Source organism: Salvelinus alpinus, chromosome 32 (genome assembly GCF_045679555.1).
Source record: "Salvelinus alpinus chromosome 32, SLU_Salpinus.1, whole genome shotgun sequence".
Taxonomy (NCBI): domain Eukaryota; kingdom Metazoa; phylum Chordata; class Actinopteri; order Salmoniformes; family Salmonidae; genus Salvelinus; species Salvelinus alpinus.
The window spans coordinates 17,259,212-17,266,233 of NC_092117.1; positions in this window are offsets into that span (position 1 = coordinate 17,259,212).

A 7,022-nucleotide genomic window follows, 5' to 3' on the forward strand; every position below is an offset into this window, starting at 1 on the left:
CATTTATTATAGCTTTTCACCAGGGCACCCTTCAGGTAAACAGCCTAACTACACCATTGAGGTGTAGAATCTATAGAAAACACAGACAAAAATGAATGTAACAACTTTTTATTTATGTGTACCATAATATACAAACTGGATCTATACATAAATATGTGGTACTCCACCCCACACATAACAGCCCAAACTGGAAACAGACGCCTCACAAGTCCTCAACTGGCAGCTTCATTAAATAGTACCCGCAAAACACCAGTCTCAACGTCAACAGTGAAGAGGCGACTCCGGGATGCTGGCCTACTAGGCAGAGTTACTCTGTCCAGTGTCTGTGTTCTTTTGCCTATCTTAAAATGTTATTTTTATTGGCCAGTCTAAGATATGGCTTTTTCTTTGCAACTCTGGCTAGAAGGCTAGCATCCCGGAGTCGCCTCTTCACTGTTGACGTTGAGACTGGTGTTTAGCGTGTACTATTTAATCAAGCTGCCAGTTGAGGACTTGTGAGGCGTCTGTTGTTCAAACTAGACACTCTAATGTACTTGTCCTCTTGCTCAGTTGTGTAACGGGGCCTCCCACTCCTCTTTCTATTCTGGTTAGAGACAGTTTGCTCTGTTCTGTGTAGGTAGTACACAGCGTATGAGATATTCAGTTTCTTGGCAATTTCTCGCATGGAATAGCCTTAATTTCTCAGAACAAGAGTAAACTGATGAGTTTCAGAAGAAAGTTATTTGTTTCTGGCCATTTTGAGCCTGTAATCAAACCCACAAATGCTGATGCTCCAGATACTCAACTAGTCTAAAGAAGGACAGTTTTAATGCTTCTTTAATCAGGACAACAGTTTTCATCTGTGCTAACATAATTGCAAAAAGTTTTTCTAATGATCAATTAGCCTTTTAAAATTATGAACTTGGATTAGCTAACACAACGTGCCATTGGAAAACAGGAGTGATGGTTGCTGATAATGGGCCTCTGTACGGCTTTGCAGATATTCCATAAAAAATCTGCAATTTCCAATTGCAATTTTCAATTTTATGTTATTTTAATGGACAAAAAATTGGCTTTTCTTTCAAAAACAAGGACATTTCTAAGTGACCCCAAACTTTTGAACGGTAGTGTATGTTTGAGTGAGAGGAGAGTGTGTGTAAGCACTTCACCCAGAGGTGTGAATCAACTGTGTTTAAGGTGACTGCTGCTTTACACTCATTTCCATAGTTACTATTGGATAGATCTCTGTGCCTTTTGTAACCAGGTCTTCCTTACACCGTGGTGACTGTTGCTAGGTGAACAGGTGACACAGGAGACAAAATATACTTCCCTCATCAGTATCTAGAAAAGCAAAAGGAAACAATCGAAATAGCAGTTCTTGAAAAGGCTTGAGAAAAGGTTTGGTGACAACAAGGCTTCGGGGAAACAAAGTAAAAGACAAAAGTTGAGGGAAAAGTCAGTTCTTTGCTGAGATGACAGGAGAGGGGCTTTGGAAGAAGCAGGAAGGCTGAAGATGACAGGAGAAAGAGACGGAACCCTCTCCTCCGATGTTCTAGATCCTGGGATCTAGCTGGGACGGCTGTGGTTCTCCTGTTCCACTGGGCGGTTCTGGGTTCTAGGCCTCGTCCTCCTCCTCACTCTGTGAGGGCTGTGACTGGGAGACAGGCTGCAGCTTGGTGACCTGGCCGATGCCTTTGGTGGCTCCCTCTCTGAACAGCAGCTTGGCCCCCACCTTCAGGTACTCTGGGTGCTTAATGAACTTAAAACACCACCACCTTCTCACCTGTCCTCAGCTCCTCCTGTGGTACACAGATAGATGGATTAGTAGTTTCATGGAAGACTTGTATTAGTTTCATAGAAGAAGACTTGTATAGAATATTATCACTATGTTAACACTTCACAACTATTCATTCTACAAATCCTTCAAACTAGTGTTGACACGATACTAGAAATATTTAAGTGTGTTAACTTTTGTGCAGCATGAGAGGGGAGCTAACATGATACATCCCAGACTCCCAGTGCAGGCTAGCAATGAGTAAGGGGGAGCAGGCAAGGTTCACGCTATAATAAGGGGTAGGGGGGGTTGATAGACAGGCTTGATCCGTGAAGTACCGAAAGTAAAAAAAGATACAGTACCAAACGTTTTTTCATGTTCTAGTATCGAAATAGGACAGAAGTTTCGGTATACCGTGCAACACTGCTTCATAAAATATTCTGTCTGTGACTGCAGGGTTTACCCAGACAAAGAGGATTGTGGTACGGTGGAGGACTGACCTTGCCATGCACAGCCTTCACAAATAAAATAAAATTTTATTGGTGACATACACATGATTAGCAGATGTTAAGGCGAGTGTAGCGAAATGCTTGCGCTTCTAGTTCCGACAGGTCAGTAATATCTAACAAGTAATCTAACAATTCCACAACAACTATCTTATACACACAAATCTAAAGGGATGGAATAAGAATATGTACATATAAATATATGGATGAGCGATGACCGAGAGGCATAGGCAAGATGCATTAGATTATATAAAATACAGTACATACATATGAGATGAGTAGTGTAAGATATGTAAAAAATATTAAAGTGCCATTATTTAAAGTGCCATTGTTTAAAAGTGACTAGTGATCCATTTATTAAATTAGCCAATGATTCAAGTCTGAATGTAGGCAACAGCCTCTCTGTGTTAGTGATGGCTGTTTAACTTCACCAGGGTAGGGGGCAGCATTGGGAATTTTGGATGAAAAGCTTGCCCAAATTAAACTGCCTGCTACTCAGCCATAAAAGCTAGAATATGCATATAATTAGTAGATGTGGATAGAAAACACTCTGAAGTTTCTAAAACTGTTTCAATTATGTCTGTGAGTATAACAGAACTCACATGGCAGGCAAAAACCTGAGAAAAAAATCCAACCAGGAAGTGGGAAATCTGAGGTTTGTAGTTTTTCAACTCTTGCCTATCGAATACACAGTGTCTATAGGGTCATATTGCACTTCCTACGGCTTCCACTAGATGTCAACAGTCTTTAGAACCTTGTTTGAGGCTTCTACTGTGAAGTGGGGGCAAATGAGAGGGGAATGAGTCAGAGGTCTGCCAGAGAGCCACGAGCTGACCATGCACGTTCACGTAATAGTTAGCTTGCGTTCTATTACATTTTTACAGACAAAGGAATTCTCCGGTTGGAACATTATTGAAGATTTATGTTAAAAACATCCTAAACATTGATTCTATACATCGTTTGACATGTTTCTGCGGACTGTAACGACACTTTTTGACTTTTCGTCTGCACCTAGTGATCGCGCCTCATGAATTTTGATTACTGGGCTAAACGCGCGAACAAAAAGGAGGTATTTGGACATAAATGATGGACATTATCGAACAAAACAAACATTTACAGTAATCCCTCGTTTATCGCGGGGGTTACGTTCCGAAAATGACCCGCGATAAGTGAAATCCGCGAAATAGAAAACTTTTTTTTTTTTTACAATTAGCAACTATTACATGTATACAAATACAGTGACTCACGTGTAGGCCGTTTCGTCGACATTATGGGTTTAGGAGATGTTCGAAATTACAAGATAATTTGGCCAACTTAATGTAAATTTGCCAAGCTGTTTTATGTACGTACACATAACTGCACGAGACGACAAAATGATAGCACAATTCGTAGCATGTTTTGATACAAGAAGCGGGAGTGAGTTTTTAGCGAATCAGAATGCAGAGCACAATGCACCAAAAAAAAAAAAAAAATGCATTATGAAAATCCGCGAAATAGCGAATCCGCGATAAGTGAACCGCGAAGTGGCGAGGGATCACTGTATTGTGGAACTGGGATTCCTGGGAGTGCATTCTGATGAAGATCATCAAAGGTAAGTGAATATTTATAATGCTATTTCTGACATCTGTTGACTACACAACATGGCGGATATCTGTTTGGGTTGTGTTGGTCTCTGAGCGCTGTACTCAGATTATTGCATGGTGTGCTTTTTCCGTATTTTTTTTTTTTAATCTGACACAGCGGTTGCATTAAGGAGAAGTTAATCTAAAATTCCATGCATAACAGTTGTATCTTTTAGCAATGTTTATTATGAGTATTTCTGTAAATTGATGTGTCTCTGCAAAATCACCGGATGTTTTGGAACTACTGAACATAACGCGCCAATGTAAACTCAGATTTGTGGATATAAATATGAACTTTACCAAACAAAACATACATGTATTGTGTAACATGGAGTCCTATGAGTGTCATTTGATGAAGATCATCAAAGGTTAGTGATTCATTTTATCTCCATTTCTGCTTTTTGTGACTCCTCTCTTTGGCTGGAAAAATGGCTGTGTTTTTCTGTGACTTGGCTCTGACCTAACATAATCGTTTGGTGTGCTTTCTTCGTAAAGCCTTTTTGAAATCGGACACTGTGGCTGGATTTACAACAAGTGTATCTTTAAAATGGTGTAAAATACTTGTATGTTTGAGGAATTTTTATTATGGGATTTCTGTTGTTTTGAATTTGGCGCCCTGCAGTTTCACTGGCTGTTGACGAGGTGGGACGCTACCGTCCCACATACCCTAGTGAGGTTAACAGTCTGATGGCCTTGAGATAGAAACTGTTTTTCAGTCTCTTGGTCCCAGCTTTGATGCACCTGTACTGACTTCGCCTTCTGGATGTTAACGGGGTGAACAGCAGTGGGTCGGGTGGTTGTTGTCCTTGGTGATCTTTTTGGCCTTCCTGTGACATTGGGTGCTGTAGGTGTCCTGGAGGGCAAGTAGTTTGCCCCCAGTGATGCGTTATGCAGACCGCACCACTCTCTAGAGAGCCTTGCGGGTTGAGGGCGGTCCAGTTTCCTTAACAGGCGGTGATACAGTCCAACAGGATGCTCTTAAAACATTTTAGGGATCCCTTCACCCCCATTCCCGCTCGGATCCTGTCAACGGTTCTGATTTAACAACATCCAGTGAAATTGCAGCATGCCAAATTCAAAAACAGAAATACTCATAAAAATAATTAATTAAACATACAAGTGTTATACATCAAAATACAGCTTAACTTCTTGTTAATCCAGCCACAGTGACAGATTTCAAAAAGGCCTTACGGCGAAAGCAGACCATGCGTATATCTGAGGACAGCACCCCGCATACAAACACATAAAAATCAGATTTCAACCAGGCAGGTGCTACACAAAAATCAGAAATAACGATATAATTCATGCCTTACCTTTGAAGATCTTCTTCTGTTTTCACTCCAAAATGTCCCATAAACATCACAAATGGTCCTTTTGTTCGATAAATTCCTTCATTATATCCCCAAAATGTCAATTTATTTGGCGCGTTTGATTCAGAAATACACCGGTTCCAACTCGCCCAACATGCTTACAAAGTATCTAATAAGTTACCTGTAAACTTGGTCCAAACATTTCAAACAACGTTCCTAAATCAAATGTATGTATCCTAAAACGTAAATAATCAATAAAATTTAAGACGGAATAAACTGTGTTCAATACCGGATGAAAACAAAGTGAAGCGCGTTCCAGGTCGCGCTTATTCAAACAGTTTTAGAAACTTCAGAGTGTTTTCTATCCAAATCTACTAATAATATGCATATCCTAGTTTCTGGGCCTGAGTAGCAGGCAGTTTATTTTGGGCACGCTTTTCATCCGGACGTGAAAATACTGCCCCCTAGCCCAAAGAGGTTTTAATGGTGCATCTGTAAAAGTTTGTGAGGGTTTAAGTTGAAAAGCCACATTTCTTCAGCCTCCTGAGGTTGAAGGGGCGCTGTTGCGCCTTCTTCACCACACTGTCTGTGTGAGTGGACAATTTCAGTGTGTCCGTGATGTGTAGGCAGAGGACCTTAAAACTTTCCACCTTCTCCACTGCTGTCCCGTCGATGTGGATAGGGGGGTGCTCCCTCTGCTGTTTCCTGAAGTCCACGATCATCTCCTTTGTTTTGTTGACGTTGAGTGAGAGGATGTTTTCCTGACACCACACTTCGAGTGCCCTCACCTCCTCCCTGTAGGCTGTCTCGTAGTTGTTGGTAATTAAGCCGAATACTGTTGTGTCGTCTGTAAACTTGATGATTGAGTTGGAGGCGTGCTTGGCCATGCAGGGATTTATATTTTAACTTTTGATACTTAAGTATATTTTACCAATTACATTTTATTTTGATACTTAAGTATATTTAAAACCAAATACTTTTAGACTTTTACTCAAGTAGTATTTTACTGGCTGACTTTCAGTTTTACTTTATTAACTTTCTATTAAAGGTATCTATACTTTTATTCAAGTATGATAATTGGGTACTTTTTCCACCACTGTCGAATGTATATGTGTCACTCTCTTTCCTTATCTTGCTATCCAGGACTCCTCCCCTCACCCTGCTCCACATTTCAGCCAGTCAATTTAATGACGCACCCTCTGCCGGGGCCGGAGGAATCACCAGCTTCCTGTCCAGTGATGTCACTTCCAACCAGGCCTCCACTTAGTCTCGCTCTGTTTCAAAGAAGGACTCCACCTCCAAGAGATCCGGCGCCATCCAGTCCTTCTTCCAAAGAGCTACAGCGAAAGGGAGGAAGAGGGAGATTAAGAAAATGATAGGGACTGTGGAACCTTTCTCCCGCCTTCCTCTTTTCCTGTGTCTTTCTCTGTAGTAGAGAGGTGTGTGTCTGAGAATGAAACCCCAACCTCAACTCTATCTAGTACATATTGTCACTCTTCTTGTGTAGAAAGCTTATCAGCCAGCCACCAGACTGGCATCTCCTTCTTTCAGGAAGACTCGGGAGAAACCAGCAGCCCGTACCCTTAGCCTCATACAACAACAGTCTTGCAACGGGCAGAACAAGATGTTAAACAGCGGGATATGATACAATAGGAAGTGTCCGAATAGAACTATTCCCATACACTGGAACGACAATTTCAATGGGGTCTTAATACTGAGGTTTAATCTTAATGTCTTGTTTTAACTGTTGACATCAGGTCACACCAGGTCTTTGACCTCAGTACAGTCCTGGTTGCCTCTATGATGAGTGGCATTGCACCATTCGTGAAGA